General features: G+C 43.6%; 1 long non-coding RNA gene across 2 annotated transcripts in view; it reads right to left on the bottom strand.

Moving 5' to 3' along the window:
• Positions 1-17,233, bottom strand: part of LOC101135879 (uncharacterized) — a 44,995-nt gene that overhangs the window by 16,598 nt on the left and 11,164 nt on the right. The window contains exons 2-3 of one of the 2 annotated variants that reach the window (XR_008679674.2): positions 3,023-3,371; positions 1,317-1,468 (exon numbers count right to left, since the gene is read on the bottom strand). The exons of the other annotated variant lie outside the window; for it this stretch is intronic. This is a non-coding gene — a long non-coding RNA (uncharacterized lncRNA). The remainder of the gene's footprint in view (positions 1-1,316; positions 1,469-3,022; positions 3,372-17,233) is intronic. 2 annotated transcript variants of the gene reach the window in all.

Raw genomic sequence — 17,233 nt, 5'->3', positions numbered from 1 at the left:
GAAATAGCATATAATTATATTATATAAAGGTAACATAATTGTGTGATATAGTTTATATATCAATTACAAAGGTAACATAATTGTGATATAGTTTATATATCACACAACATAATTGTGTGATATAGTTTATATATTGTATTATATAAAATAATACAATAACATAATATACAATACAAGTATTTATTAGCTTATTTACTTTCAGGAATTAGCTCATGCAATTCTCAGGGCTAAAACGTCTAAAATCCATAGGGCAGGCTGGCAGGCTGGAAATTCCTGTGTGAGCTGAGGCTGCAGTCTTAAGGCAGAATTTCTCCTCCAAGTTTTTGGTCCCAAGGCCTTCAACTGATCGGATGAGGACCACCCACATTATCCAAGGTAATCCCCTTTACTTAAAGTCAACAGGTTGTCAATGTTAACATCCACAAAATACCTCCTTAGCAACACTTAGATTATTGTTTGATTAAATGACTGAATACTGCAGCCTGTCCAAATTGACACATAAACTTAACCATCACAGCTTCCAACGGCTTTGCTGGTATCTGAATCTCTATGAAATCCTTGTATGATAGAAGCTCTGGGGTTGTTCAAACCTCTTAGCTATGTAAAGCCACAGACTTGGTGGACCTAGGATACACGGTGTAACTCCACCCCAGGTCAGGCAGTGCCACCCCAGAAACAGAGGTCTCAGTACCCAAATAAAGTAACAATAAGACTCTCAGGTTGAATGCTTATTATGTGTTAAGCAATTTGCTAAACATGGTAGCAGCAGCATTTGACAGGAGCTATTTCACTGAAATCAATCCCTCACATTCTTCCTTTAGAGATGAGGAAAATCAGAAAGGTTCTGTCACTTGTCTAACGTCACACAGTGTTTTCAGTGGGGGATTAAGATTTGAACCCGACTGTCCTAATTGCTCAGGCCGGCACCGTGTCCTGGAGAAAAATGTTGTCTCCAAGTCTAAAAGTGGATAGATAATGAATTTCTTCTTTCTTCCCTTCCACCTTCCTTCCCTGTCTTCTTTCCCTCGTTTCTTCCCACCTACCTCCCTGCAACTGCTATAAACGTCTACGCTGGGCACAGCCCTGAGTTCGCAAGTTAGCAGCTGGAGAGAAGGGGTGGCAATAGGGAGGGGAGGACACAGTTGAGATGCCGGGCGTTTTCAACTAGCAACTAATCAGGGTAAAGCAGGAAGAGAAGTTTTGAGTTGCAAAACGTGTTTTTGCCAAAACTAAAAATTTGGCTCTGAAATGTTAAAATGTTACCTCTGGCCAGAGATGCCCTAAAAACATCTACCTTTACTCACATTCGCACTTACCCTGATGACATTTTGATGCAAACTTTCTCTGACTCCCAGACTAGAAGAGACCAAAGGATGCTACCAAAATCAGTCCCTGTCTTCAAGCAAAAGTGCTCACTGCATTTCAGATCTTCTCGGAGGAAGAGTCCAGCCTCACCTAAGACACTCACCTGCACAATGAATGACATGTGACATTGTCATGGCAGCTTTTGTCCTGACCTAGCCTTAGGTAGGACTGACAAATCCACTGCGTGCTCACTATTGGGTCATTTGACATTTGGAATCTGTGACCTGACAACACTGCCCTACAGAAAGGCTAACGGAAACAGAGGCTGCAGCCACAGCCCAGGAACGGTGGTCTTTCGCACACATGGGGCAGCCTCTGCCACAACTTTTTCTTCCAAGGAAATCAACACAAATGAAAACTGGCTGATGCTCTGGTCCACCAGAGGCTGAAGAAGAAAACCGCAAAATGGAGACTGCCCAATTCTAATTTAATTCAGAAGAACAAACAGGGCATCACTCAGCGGACTTCAAATCCCCAGTCAGAAGATTTTGCCCGTGGAGCAAATCGTTTCATGGGCCATCTACCCCACCTACTCCCTCCTGCCACAGCAAGGAGGTGAAAATAGCTCATGAAGCCATGGTGAGTGACATTCTCGTGACATTGTTGTCAATGTTGATCTTGTACTTTTTTAAAATGTCAAGTCAAACACACAATAGGAAAAATTTATTTATAAAGTAGCTACAGTACTGCTATGTGAGGCTCACATTCTCTCTCTCTGCTTATGTCACTCAAGACCCTGCTCAAATGCCACTTTCTCAGAGAAGTCTTTCCTGGCCACCCAACACTCACTTTCCCTCGAGATCTGTTTTATTTTCTTTGTGACATCAAACTGTATGTTTGTTTCTTTCCTTATGATCTGTCCCCACTATTGGAATGTAACCTCTATGCAGATAGGGGCATTAATTTAATTACAGCTGTGTTCTAAGCATTTAGAACGATATCTAGCACACAGGAGGGGCCCGATAAATATTTGTTGAATGAATGTATCAGTGGACTGGTCCAAGAATCAGTCATTTAAAAGACCCTGATGAAAACGAGCTGCCCTGGGGTTTGATATTTGAAGTTTCTCTTATTGGAGAGCTAGTCTGAAAATTCTTGACCACAGTTTCAAATCCCATGTGTTATGATTACACTGGTGTCAGGGAAGCTCTGACTTGGCTGGTCAGTAAACTAGCTGTGGAATTTTTCTACTTGTCACATGGACAAAAATGTCCTTGAGGAGGTATATAGTGGAAAGTTTGAGATCAAGTGCTGAAAATCAGATGGCCCAGGTCCCAGTCCTGGATCTGGCACTTCCTAGATGAGTCTTGAAATACTGATTTAACATTCCAGTGTTTTAGTTTCCTTGTCTGTGAAACAGGGATGATACCCATTGTATCTACTTCATAGGGTTTCACGTAAGGAAAAATAAGCAGATACATGTAAGTCACATTTACTGGCACATAAGGGAGTGCTCAATAAGTGCTAGTTATTGTTAATATTATAATTTTAAAAAACTAATAGAAACATATTATTTAATCTAGGGCTAGTGCTTGGGCAAGGCAAGTGAAGCACCTAGAAGGCAAAATGTTAAAGGGTGGCTCACTCTCAGGTGCTGACCGTGCACCTGTATGACTCTGAGAATCCTTACATTTTGAGTGCTAGGTACACCACACACCTCACCCCAGCCCCAGCTCTGCAAGGAAAAGACGAGCAAGAAATAAAACAATGTAGTGCAAAAAATGTTCAATGCAGTTGGTCTCGTGGTTTAACGATGTTTACAGAAAACACCTGACTCCAGTGAAATGTAATTCACGAGAAGAGCCAGAGTTCATACAACCACAGGACCACAGTCACATTTTAGTGAATGTATTCCTAGAGGTCTCTGGATAAAATCCTTGCTGATAATGAGAACAGTGGTTCTCAGGGCCAATCTTCAGACTTGCTTGAGGCTCCTAGGGCTTCCACCCAATGTATCTGTAGGCAGGTCCACACACATTATGCAAAGAGAGATCTTTGAGATGAACCTATAAAGACAAAACTTTATCATTAGAAAAAAAAAGTGCATTCGTAAATGTCATGACAATAAAATTATACTCGAAGACTTTGTACAAGATGAAAGTAATATGAAGAAGGGGCTACAGGAAAAACCTCAAAATCATCAGATGCCCAACTTGTCCAAACACAATATAAGGACAATGACTAACATGGTTTATTCCTATATATCATTGTATTAGTCTCTTTTCATGCTGCTGATAAAGACATACCTGAGACTGGGCAATTTACAAAAGAAAGAGCTTTAATTGGACTTACAGTTCCACATAGCTGGGGAAGCCTCACAATCACAACAGAAGGCAAGGAGGAGCAAGTCACGTCTTACACGGATGACAGCAGGCAAAGAGAGAGAGCTTGTGCAGGAAAACTCCCCTTATAATAACCATCAGATCTTGTGAGACTTAGTCACTATCATGAGAACAGCATGGGAAAGACCTGCCCCCATGATTCAATTACCTCCCACTGGGTCCCTCCCTCAACACATGGGAATTCAAGATGAGATTTGGGTGGGGACACAGCCAAACCATATCAATCATGATGTAGTTCCTCCCATGTCGTGTGGATAAACCAACCCTGCTCTCTCTAACCACACACCTGACTACCTTAGGGAATGGCGGAAAAGTCACAGAACCAGATACAAAGAAGGCTAACTATTTCTGGGATATGCTATCCTAAATTCTGCCCCCTAAGGTTGCCCATGTAGAATGGTGGCAGATAAGCCCAATTTCCTCTCTTTCAAGAAATATGAATATTAAGCAAACCAAGACAAGATTGGTCTCTAAAGCCCAGTTCTCTATGAAGGTTGCTATGCCTCACAGTCCTGGCTACTAGGATCCGGAGAGATAGCATCCCTGTCTCCCCCTCAACATGCACCAATCTTGCAATAAATCCCCATTACAGAAAGTAAACTGAGTTGAGGTCCTCTTTGCAGAGCCTGACATAAGGTTTCATACTTATCCATAATCTCCAAATGCACTAATAAATTTTGGTAATAATACAACTATCAAACTAAAAAGAGAAAATGAAAAAAAAAAAAGTGAGGGACCAGACATAGTGGCTCACTCCTGTAATCCCAGCACTTTGGGAGGCTGAGGCGGGAGGACTGCTTGAGCCCAGGACCAGTCTGAGCAGCCTGCTAAGACCCTGTCTCTACAAAAAAATACAGAAATTAGCCAGGTATGGTGGTGAGTGCCTGTGGTCCCAGCTACTTGGGAGGTTGAGGTGGGAGGATCACTTGAGCCTGAGACGTTGAGGCAGCAGTGACTTATGATTGCACCACTGCACTCCACAGAGTGAAACCCTGTTTAAAACAAAAAAAAAAGGAAATGCCAAGAACAAATGTGTCTGTCTGTCATCATGTTCTTCCGGCATAGATTACTGATTTTTACAGTTAATGAAAATATCCACAGTGATATTCATGGTGCCTCCACATTTTAAATTATTTCTCCACTGTGCTTGTAAGAAAAGAGAAGCTCAGATCTATAGTTTGTTACTATAATCAATATTTTAGTGACCAACTTTCAAATATGCCATTTTGGCTGCTGAACCATTTAACTAAGTCAAAGGCTACACAACACATTCGGCCATCTTTATTTCTTCTCTTTCTCTCTTTGGCCAAAAGGTGGTAGTAGGTAATCAACTGATAGACTGCCTTTCAAAAATGGAGGTCAAAATGTTCAAATCCAGGTTCCAGATGTCCTGGTTAAACAGCTGGGAGTGGAATTTGACTCCCATGGAAAGAGTTTAAGCCATGATTTGGTCATTGACCTCCAATGTTTGCTCTGACTTCTTACAGGGGAGTTCGAAGTGGAACTGTGAAGTTTCCCAAGCTCCATGCAGGTCACTGAAGTCCACCCTACAAACAACAGTCCTTCACCTTCTGAAGACCTGTCACCTATGAAGCAGCAAGGAAGGAATTTCTTGGCTCTGCTTCCTGGCAGTCATTACCTGTGATCTTCTATCCCGATTGGTTGACCCTAGCAACTGAGCCCCATGAAATATGTATTTAGTGGACTGAATGAATTGGACAATTGAATCAGAAAAAGCAACAAGAACTCCCAAGGTTAAAACAAGTCCAGGACTACACTCCTCTCTTCCTGCCTCTCCACATTGATCTGCAGCTTCTAGAGAAGACTGAGCAAAGAGATGCTGGTGTCTTTGACTTTAGGGAAGAGCAATGTCAAGGAGAGAGGCCAGCAGATTTTTTTAAATCTCTATTCACCTGTCAGTGTCCAGCCTGCCATTGTGGTGGGTGAAGACAACATTTAGGGATTCTAGTGCTAGTAGGATACAAACAACATTTCTGTTTTGTTATTAAGTAAATAAATACCACTCTTTATCAGCCTGCTCCTTCCTGGCATGCAGAATGACTTATAGCTAAGGTAAATGGTCGCTCAGGAACTCATAGCACGTACCCACTTCCAGGTAGCTTCAGCTGAGCATTCAGCACATCACAGCATAAGGGCTAACAGTGAGCAGAAAGCCCCAAAACTCAGCACCTGTCTTTTTAGTATCTCATAGAGAAAAATAAATGCAGAAAGCATATTGAAAGTGGGGAAAGCATGCAGTCTTCTGAGGTTAGGGCCAGGCTGCAGCAACAGCTATGGTTGGCTGGACTCCCTGACACCAAAGAAGAAAATGCTGTATGCTTTCAAGGAGCCTTCTGGAGTACTGAGCTAGGACATAAAAACATCCAACTGTTCTTGCCATTTGAATGGGGAAATATATGGTTCTAGGCCTGCAGCAAGAAAAGTGGTACATTCCACCCAGCATTCTCATTCTAAAATGCAAATTGGATCATGTCTGTCTTCAGCTTCATGGTATTCATTGGTTTTAGATGAATTGCAAAGTCTTTAACATCACAGAGAAGGCTTTTTCTGGTCTGACCCCAGCCTATTTCCCCAGGTTTATCTCTCACTCCATCCCATACCTCCTGCACTGGCCTTCTGTTTTCCAATTATCTTACTGACCTGCCTTTCCCAGAACCCACCATGTTTTCTCTTATACCTGGATTTTGCACATGCTGTTCCCTCTACCTGGAACATATTTTCCCGACCCATCCATTCTCTGGCTAACTGTTACTGGACTAAAAAGCATATGACAGAAAACAAACAGTACCAGCTGTCAGCGGACAGTTTTTGCATTATATTAATATTTTCTTTCTCTGAAGCTCCAGAGACCAAAAATGTACAAAACAACAAATCAAGCAACCTCACATGGTAAATAATTTTTCACCAATAAATGTTAAATATAGTTCATATATGCTTATATTATACAAGTCTTCTAGGAAGACAGATATTAACGATGCAAATTTTAAAGTTCATTTCTTTAAAAAAATCCATGTATAATATTAGCAGATTATTCTTTTTGGAGTCAGATATATGCGGCTTTGAGTATCAGCGCTGCCACTTACTAGCAGTATGATGTTATGCAAATTATCAACCCCTTTGTGCCTCAACCTTCTCATCTGCAAAGTGGAAATCATCCTAGCACCTGCCTGATGGACTTCTTGTGAGGATCAAATGAGATGATAAGAATGAAGTGCCCTGTGCTATTTACCAGGCATGCAGTGTACTCAGTCAACTCAATGAATGATCACTGTTACCATCTTCATTGTTGTCATCATCATCATCAATATGTATCAACAGCCCTGCTGCATCTTTCTCTGGTGGCTCCTGGTGCTTTAAAACTTGATATGCTGATTCCATTCTGCAGCTACCAAAGCCTTTTGAGGGTTAACCTAACCTTGATCACTCCTGAAGAGCATCCAACCACCACCTTCATCTTGGGCAACAGAAAACTACAGGGCTCTTCTCAGGTGGTTATTCCCAGGAGGGGGAAACTTACTAAGACATACCAGAGGTCCTAATCAACAGAATAATTAAAAAGGGAGGCAGCCCTCTTCTGCAATCCCTGATGTCTAGAGTCTGTCACCCTTTTCTAAGCCTGTTCACATTTGTATGCCCAACTTGAGGGAACCGGGGCAGATATTACTCTTCTCATCATTTTAAAATGAGGAAACTGAGGCACCTAAAGGCAAGCTGCCCAAGCTCACACAAGTGAACTGTTCAGCTCTTTCTTCAGATTACCCCATCCCATGCCCACTGTGCACACACCCTGAGCAGCAGCCCCTAACCTCAATATCCTCTACCCTTCCCAGAGGCGCCACCAGCTCCTTTACACAGTTTAGTTTTCCCTTCTCCCGACAATGGCCGTCTGTAAGAGGCCCTAGGTGCCTGGAATTTGAAATTGTTTTTCTTCCCTCCCTTCCTGAGGACCAGATTGTTCCTAAGCTCCAGGCTGCCTGGCCAGTGCAGGCCTGACTTGCTGGCACCTAGGGTTGCATTAAGGATATGGATTTGTTTTTGCAGGACTGCTCATGAGCGATGGAGTGCTGGCGTTGGCTTCCTTGTGAAAGGCACATGGCAACTAGGCATGTATTTGCAGGGAAGGAAACTTCAAGAATAAACAGAAAATACACACACTCCATATCCTGCCAGCCAAGCCCCAGCCTCCCCAGTTCTGACAGGTGATCCATTCTGACTTCCTTACTGAGCCACACACCCAAGCCAACTGAAAGCCTTGAAGCATGGCGGGTGGGAAGGAGCACAAACCCAGATTCTCCACATTCTAGGGGTGTGGGCTTGAAAAACTGAAACAAGGTCCACATCTGAAACCCAGGGAAAGCTATGCCTACCTCTTAGGGTTATTGCGAGAATTGGAATTCAAGCTTATAACATGCCTATCCCAGGCCTGGAGAGTGTGTGCCAGGGCATGCTAGCCTTGCCAGCATTCTTTTTGGCTCCTCCAACATCCCAGTCTTCTCTACCTCAGGGCCTTTGAATGTGCTCTTTTCTCTGCCTAGGATGCCCTCTCCCGTCCCTTCTCCTCTCACTCTCTCCTTGTGAATGATGCCCCTCATCCTCCAGGTTCCAGCTTAAATGTCATCTTCTCCAGGAGCCTTTTCCTAGCTACCCCTGATGCAGGAGAGAGCCCCCATCCCACCCCACCCCAATAATTGTTCTCTATATAGTTTGATTTCTTTGAATATTTATCACAATTTCTAATAATTTTTATTTGCTCTATCTTCCTGTCCAAATTTTAAGCTCCTTGAGGGCTGCTCTCTGCTGTGGCAGAATTTGTGCCTAGAATTAGACAGGGGCTCAATCAAAATCTGTTTAATTAATAAATAAATGCCATTACTTTGTGCAGGCTTAATTAGTTCAAGGGAGAGATCAATAACAGCCACTAGAACCCAGAATCCCTGACCCTGTGGGCAATTTTATCTGCAGCTGAGGTAAGATGAACAATAAATGGCAGTGGCAGAAAGAGGCATAGCCAAAAAGGCCAAGAACACTAATGGTCTTATTACCAGAAAGGACATTGCAAAAATGCAAACTTTTTATTGTGTGTTCTATAATATGGGGCCAGTATACTACACCAACTGGGCATTTCCCCCCATTTCTGCTTGAGAATCTTCCCTACCTGCATGAATGTGTTGACTTAAAAACATCTAAACCACCTAAGAATTTAACAGCAGACTGGATGAAAAAAATACTGTCAGTGACAAGTTAATACATAGGAATTCACAATTAAGTTCTATTGTACAATACAGATTTCTGAGGGCCTTGGATTACAAACAAATGTGATTCTACACTTGATAGCTGAAAAACTTGCTCAGAAAACAAAATACAAAATTTCTAAACCATTCCAGAGACCTATTTAAAAAAGCATAAAATATTCTACAATAACGATTTGGTTAAGTGCTTTGAAGGTCAGAGTCAGTTAGAGTTAGTCAGGAAAAAATTAAAAGAAAGAGTTTTGGCCAAGGTCTTGAAGAGAGTGATTGAACAGAGATTGGCACCAAAAAATTATAACGTTTTAGAACTGGAAGAAGGATTTTTTTATTATTAAATATAGCCCACTTATTTACAAATGCAGAAAATGGAGCCCAGTGTTCCCCACCCCCTCACCCAGTTCCTGCAGGAGATGAGGGTCAGGACATCAGGAGCCGGGGCTCCCAGTCTTTCCACTACATCATCCAGGCCATTTTAGAAGGAGGTGGGGCAACATTTCAGCCAGGGCACCAAAACGAGTGAGCAGGATGTGGCAGTGGCTGTAGCAACCAAACTAGGCTAGGAGTGCAGAGACGTGACAAGAAACGCTCGAAGGTGGACGGAGGGTGGCCGGCGGCCACCTCATAGAACACCCTTATTTTTGGCCTGTTGACTTGCTGAGCAGCACCTGAGTCATCCCCCTCGAGGCTTGTAACCAACTCAAATAGAGGAGCTTACACATCACCCTTTCACTTTGGGCATCGTGGGTGCCCACCAAATATGTGTTGATTTGCTTTGACTCTGATGCTCAGCCTTTAAGTGTGAGATGGGGGAGTCTGTGCTTGCTACCACCAGAGGGTGTTCTGTTTATGCTAGAAAAGTGCAGAGCAGGAAAAAAATATATAAACCACCTCTTTTATAGATAGCAGGCATTGCTCCTTTTGAATTAAAATGCTTTTGTTAGTGTGGAAAGAGTTGAGCTGGAAGAATGTGTCAGAGGCTGGAAGAACAGCACAGAGGTGCCATTTTTACCCTCCCTTTGCTACATCCAAGCATAGTACCATGGGTGTGGTCCCCTTTCTCAAGCGGGAGAAAGCGCCTCCCCAGGGACATTTGGATTCCAGCTCTATTTTTTAATAGCCACATGACCTTGGGCATGACTTTGACCTCTGTGAGCCACACTCTCCTCTTCTGCTATCATTTGGGAAAGCATTTCAACATTGTGCATGGCAAACAGTAGGTGCTCAAAAAATACCAATTCTTCTTTACTTACTGATAAAAGTAGCCCAAGGGGAGTGGATAGGCTGCATGGAGACAGGGAAAGCAACTCTTAAGTGGTCTGGTGGCAGAAAAATGGGAGTTTGGGGAAGACAAATGGGAAGTTCATTTTCATGCTGCTGATAAAGATACCAGAGAGTGGGTAATTTATAAAGAAGAGGTTTAATGGACTCACAGTTCCATGTGACTGGGGAGGCCTCATAATCATGGTGGAAGGTGAAAGGCACGTCTTACATGGTGGCAGCCAAGAGAGAATAAAAGCCAAGTGAAAGAGGGAACTCCTTATAAAACCATCAGATCTCATGAGACTTATTCACTACCATGAGAACAGTATAGGGGAACTGCACCCATGATTCAGTGACTCCCACCAGGTCCCTCCCACAACACGTGGGAATTATGGGAGCTACAATTTAAGATGAGATTTGGGTGGGGACACAGCCAAACCTTATCAATAGAGCACTGAGGAATTGTCAAATCAGGAAACAAACCCAAAAACTTCTCAAGAGGAAGAAATGGGGCCATGGTTAGAAATGAAGAGCAAGGTTCAGAACACTTGGGCATGCAGCCCAGTACCACCAAGGCAAGAGCATTTGAGCAAGTTCTATTCCCTCTTTGGATCTCAGCATTTTCAAGTAAAAATAAGGAAGTTTTAATATTGATCGCTGAGGGTCCTTATAGCTCTATGGTTCAATGGCATCATACATGACCATGGCAAAGGGGAGAGGCTGGAGCAAAGGAAACTCCTCCCTGGTTGTCTTTCTCATCAAGGGCAGAAGCCAAATAGACTATCACATCAGGACCTAGTGGACTTAATGATCCTCAGAATAGTGTCAAAGAGATAAAGGTGAAGTGCGCTATTTTCAGCCCAGAGGGTCTCCATTCTTTCCAGGTTCCAGCTATATTGGGGGAAGTTGCATGGGAGGCATATTAAAGGGAACAATCCAGTCTATCACAAAAGGCCCTGAGATTGGACGGCGCCGTAAGAAAATCCATTAAAACCGCCTCTGGCTTTGACCATGTTTGCCTATAAATTAAGCTCTGGTACCTAAGCCATTTTCTCTTTCCTGCCCTTCCAGGTTGAAGGAAGAGAAGCTAAGAGGATGAAATAGGAATTCAAAGTGCAAGTCCATCATACCAAAAGCTGTCTCAATTACATCCTGACCCCTTTTAGTAATGTGGCCAGGGGTGTGCTTGCAGTTGGTTTAGTCCCCTGACATTTCACCACCTCCAAGATAGGCCTGGGACTGCTGAGACTCCAGTGGTAATCAAACCAAGGATCCTGAGAACTTCTCAGTGCCCAAGCTGGCAAACAAAAGAACATGAGTGTTGTTTGGGTTAGGTAAGCTGATACTGCTCTTCCTTTCCAAACTATCTGGGTCTGTGGAAGCTGGATATATTAGTTTCCGAAGGTTGCAATAACAAGGGACCACAAACGGGGCGGGGGTAGGTGGGGAGGGGGTTAAAATAACAGAAATGTATTTTCTCAGAGTCCTGAAGGATAGAAGTCTAAAATCAAGGTATCAGCAGGGCCATGTTTCCTCCAAAGGTTCTGTTCCCTGCCTCTCTCCTGGCTTCTGGGAGCCTCAGTCATTCCTTGGCTTATAGATGCTTCCTTTCAATTTCCCACCTTCTCATAGGGTTTCTTCTAACTCATCACAGCATCTTCCCTCTGTATATCGCTGTGTCTAAATTCTCCCTTTTTATAAGGATATGAGTCATATTGGATTAGAAGCCCACCCTACTGGCTGGGGTAATTGAGCTATACCCAAAGATGAGTATGACCTCATCTTAACTAATTATATCTGCAATTACCCTGTTTCCAAGTAAGTTCCCCTTATAAGGTCCTGGAGGTTAGGTCTTCAACATCTTTTGGGGAACACAATTCAACCCATGACAATGGGCTTCTGTAATTTATGATCAAGGGGTCAAGATTTGAAAGTAACATTCCTGAAAGATTAAAGACCGTGAAGATGTACTCCTTGTCCCCAGTGTCCCTTCACCAGAAACAATACATTTTGCTGGACACCAACACAAGCAGTTCCAAGCCAGATACTGGCTTATAATCTCTCTCTCTTCACCCAGCCCACAACTAACTCCTCCATGAGCTGCCAAACACTCATTATACATTCTCGTCACCAAGAAATGCCACTGGAATGAATCTGCACCAAAGCTGTTTATGTGACTAATGAACCTCCATTACGTTGCATCCAAGTAGGAGTAAAATTTATATTCTACTCAATGAAGGAGGGCTTTCTTGGGGGAGGGAATCACAGATGGCTGGGAATAGAGGCGGGCATTTAGAAAAAGCCACATATATGAACAAATACCAACACTGCAACACTGTAAAGATATCTTGTATCAAGTTGGGAACTGTTTCTCCAAACCTCCACAAAAAAAAAAAAAAAACTTTCAAACTAGAATACTTTCAGGGGTGGCAGGGGAGAAGGCATCCCCTTTTCTCCTTCCATGGTTTCAAGTACAGAAAGTTGGGGGTAGTTATAAAAAAGGCTCCATCACTGGTGTCTCCTAACATATTATTTCTGTATTAGTATTATCAGGCTTGTTAGCCAAAGACAGATGCCAAACAAAAAGCTGATCACATTTCCCAATCTTATTTGCAAACAAGCCTTCATTTCCTGCTTATCAAGGCATAGTGTGGGTACTTTGTCCATTCAAATCATTGTCTTAAGCCAGTGATGCAAACCAATGAGCAAGGTTCACCCCAGCCAGAGCCTGGACGCTCAATGTCATTGAACTCAAGGAGCAGATAATTAGTATTGAAAGGTGTGATTGCAGCCCAGTCGGCCAGGTAATCAGCCCCTGATTTCTCTTCAGGACTCTAGACCAATTGGAAATCTTAGCCCTAGAGGAGGCTGGAGGGAATTATCCTGGAAGTGTAGTATCCCTTTTCAAATATAAACACCAGACAATTACAGCAGCCAGTTAGACCTTCCTTGCTCAGCACACTTGCGTTTCAGGCAGCGATTGGAAGGGACCCCAGCTCTGCCCAGGCAGCTGTCTCCCAGCCTTGGCTCCCCAGGGCTCTTCCATCAGCTCACTAACATCTTCCAAGACTGTCGCAACCTTGAGATGTCTCTGCAGACTGAGCCTCCTCATCTCGGTGCTTGTTTTGCAAACATTTGGCTGCTTCATGGGAACCTGCCTCAACCTGAGGCCTGAGATCTCTCTTGGCTGGGATGGTGAAGTCTTCTTGAGAAGGGCTGATCTATTTTCTGATCACTCAGATCAGATGGCTTGGAAGTGACAAAGTGAAATGCATCTCTCTGCCATCCCTTCAAAAACGGAATGCCAGTTCTCCGTTCTCAGCAGCGAACAGCCAACTTTGACATAGAACTTGGTTGAATATTTAAATGGACACTCATGTCGGAGCAAAATTTTTAGGAAAGTAGCTAAAGGTTCAAAACAGGTCCCCAGTCTCCTTTCTGACCCTGGGTGGCCCCTTCTCTCTGGACAGGGATGCCATCTGACAGGGAAGATACATATGGAAATGTAGTCGCTTCTATGTCAAAGAATGCTTTCTCCATTTTCTTTACGGTGCTTTGCTTTAACCAAATTCACAATGGCTAACACAGTTAGACAGCAAAATAAACATGAGTGGCCATAAAACACTGACTCTTCCAGACTCTGATGGAGGCTGTGCAGCCAGCTACCCGCCCCTGGACTTGGAGGGAGGGCCTAGTGTATAAACAAAGTTTGCATGCAAGACTCCATGTATTATCAACATATCACATTCAGGCTCCTGCCAACCCCACAGCAGACACATAACTCTACATTATGTAATGTGGAAATCAGCAAGGCTTTGAGAAAAGTGGCTTTTTGTTCCTTAGAACCTATCTTCCACCTAGGGTAGACGTCCTCCCAATCAAGCCAAGCAACTCTCCGTGGCCACCCCCCAGGCCAGGGGCTCAGAGCTTCAGGCCACTGCTGCTCCTTCTTTCTTTTAGAAAGTGCTGAGCTTTGGAACACTGGGCAAAGGCCTTCTTGCCTTCTAAATTAGCCTTCTCTTGCTTCCATTACACAATACTTTTTTCTCCCAACATTTTATTATGAAATTTTTCAAATATCCAGAAAATCTGAACCACTCCTGAGATCTATTTTTAAGTTATTACTCTCTCGTAAATGGCTCTTGAATTCTTCTCCTTTCCTCCAAGTAACATTTTTCAAGATACCTGTTGTGGGAAACATGTGGCATGGGATGTCAGTGCCCCACATGGCTGCTCAAGTTGTAATCCAGGGCTTCTCTCGGTTTTCTTTCAGAGATGAGAAGAGTCCAGGCTACAGTTACAGACAGACCGGGGTTCTTCCTAGCTAAACTCTGGATGTGTTTCTTTACTGCTCTGAGCTTGAGCTTGCCTTCAAATGGTGGTAGGCATGACAGCCAATCCAACTATCCTGTAGTGAGCACTTACTAGATGCCAGGAACTCTTCCACATGACACCCAGGGGCTCTAATCCTCATAATAACCTCAAAGGGAGGCACTAGTGTTATCCCCCATTGTAGATAATCAGGCTGGAAACCCAAGCCTACTGCCTGTGGTGCTGTAGGAAGCACGCAGAGTGTTTATGACACACTTAGCACAAAGCCTTCACTCATAGTGGCTTTTCAACAAAGAATTCAAGGATTATTCTTATCAATAGTGGCAACATTTTTGCAGAGGGCACCCAATCAGCACACAATCATAGCTGAGAACACAGACTGTAATAAGCACGTCTCATTGTCCTGGCCTTCTACACACCATTCTTTTAGCATCTGAGTTTGTTATCAGTGGCCTAGCACTAATGGCAGCACCCCTAAACCAAGGCTTTACTTGGACAGCAATTTTCTGTGTAGCTGGCAAAGCCTCTTCTGCAAAGCACTGCTTTGAGTTCTGATTTTTAATTCTGAACACTGCATGGTATCGTTGTGATAATGGGAAATGTTGAAGTGCTGTCATTAGGTACTTCTACGTCATATCAGATAAACAGAATTCAGACACAAGAACTCACTAAGGTAAAGCTTTATTGGATGGATCATCTTCTTTTTTTAAGTGATGGAAATATATCAACTCTAAACTCTGTCCATATGCTCTACTGTAAACATGGCTATTGGCATGGTGAAAATATTTCCAGACTGGTTCATCCCTCTTCTGTCGACTTCAAAGATATTTTCCGCAGTGGTTGCCATACAAATTCTAAACCCTAAAGATTCTGGGGCTGGTGCCCCATAGATGATTAGCTCTTCTCTAGGGTGAGGTATGGTTTCCTTAAAAGCAAATGGACTACCATCTTTCAGCCCAAAAAGCTCTTGACTGCCTCCAACCCCTCCTTCATCCTAAGCTCCTCCAAACTCACTCTAAACAAACTCTCCCACAAGGAAGCCTGTCGAAGATCTTTACAGTAAGTATCCTGGCCTTGGAAAAGGACAAAGAAAGGGCGAGCAGACGCTGAATCTTGATGAAGAACTTTCTTTGAGCAAGAGGTAGAACTGAAGCACAGAGAACGTGGCATAGCTTTTCTAAAGTCGCAGACCAAGTTGGTCAAAAGAAAGAGAGAACCCAGGAGTTCGGAATCCAGAGTGCTACTGTGCATTAGATCAGTAATAATTTCCATTAGCACTAAGTCCAGAGACCTTGGAACCAAAACAAATCCAACTGTAGAACAAGTGTTTTGGGGGAAAAAAAAAATTGAAAGCTCCCTAACAACATCATCTTTCTCACGGGCATGAAGTTTCAGATACACCAAGACAGGACACTTTATGAGTCGGATAAATTGTGTATCCAGAATAAGAACGAAGAGGTATATCCTGCATCTTCACCATTAATAGTTAAAGAATACAAGCTGGAATTTGGGGAGTATTGAGGCTAGAGTTTGGGAAAAAGATTCCCAGTCCAGGAAAGGGACAAACAGCTACAGAAGGAACAGAATACTGACTGATCCAACAGTGAAACTCTCCCCAAAGGAGAGTTACAGGCAATTCCAGAGCTATACGTACACAAATATGATTCTTGCTGAAATCTAAAGAGAAGAAAGAGTGAAAGGCGAAGAGGGATGAGGTAAGGTAGTAGGATCCACCAGGAGCCCACATACATTCTTGACAATTATAATTAAGGACTTGCTATTGGGACGGACAATCCTGGCAGGACATCTGGTCACATTAATCCTCCTTTGGGCTGTGGAAGTTCACCACCAGAGGTAGACGTGTCATTGCAGAGAAACAATCAAGGATGAGGAGAGAAAGGGATGTTTTAGGTGGGCTGGCAGCACAACTTTGTGGACTGCCCTGTTTTTTAACAAACCCACAGAACTCTGTGGAGCCAAGTGTTCTTCACGCTAGGCCAGACTTTCCTACCCCACCTTGGGGGTCTGCCAGTTTTTGCTGGCTCCCTCTCCAATGTCAAGCCTTCTTGTGAAATGACTGGTGCTTCCTGCTTCCCATCACACCCCCGACCCAGACACGCCACCTCTCCCTGGGTATCCGCCCTATGGCTTAATGAAAGGGAGCCAAGGGGCTCTTGAGGACAGAGAAGCCCCTGTTCAAAAGAGGAGAAAAAGAACAGGGTCACTTCCTTCCCTGTTTTCTAGGTTTCTTCCGCCTTTTTCTCTTCCCGCCGTCCCCTCCCATGGCCGCTGCTCCTTGGCCTTGATTCAGTACTGCATTCCTGCTTCTTTGTGTCCCAGCCTCCCAGCTTGCAAGGCCGTGGGGATATTCAGAGAGTTAACAGCTCCAAGAAATTCTCATCTCCATAGACCTGTCTACCCACCTCCCACCTGGGCTCCAGAGAAACAGCCAACATTCCTTCAGGCCCACAGAGAAAGGGTGTGACTCGAATTACTCAATGAAGCCTCCAAGCCAGCCTCTTATGCCCCCAAAACAATAGAGTTGTATTTTTCTTGGACTTCATTCATTTTATTTGGTTTCTCCTTTGACTAGCAGAAAGAACTCCTTTCCCTCCCTCTCCCTACCACCACTTTTCTTAATCCACCAGCTTCACTCTTCCAGTA

This window comes from Gorilla gorilla, chromosome 4 (genome assembly GCF_029281585.2).
Source record: "Gorilla gorilla gorilla isolate KB3781 chromosome 4, NHGRI_mGorGor1-v2.1_pri, whole genome shotgun sequence".
Lineage (NCBI taxonomy): Eukaryota > Metazoa > Chordata > Mammalia > Primates > Hominidae > Gorilla > Gorilla gorilla.
This window is presented reverse-complemented; position numbering and strand designations above follow the sequence as displayed.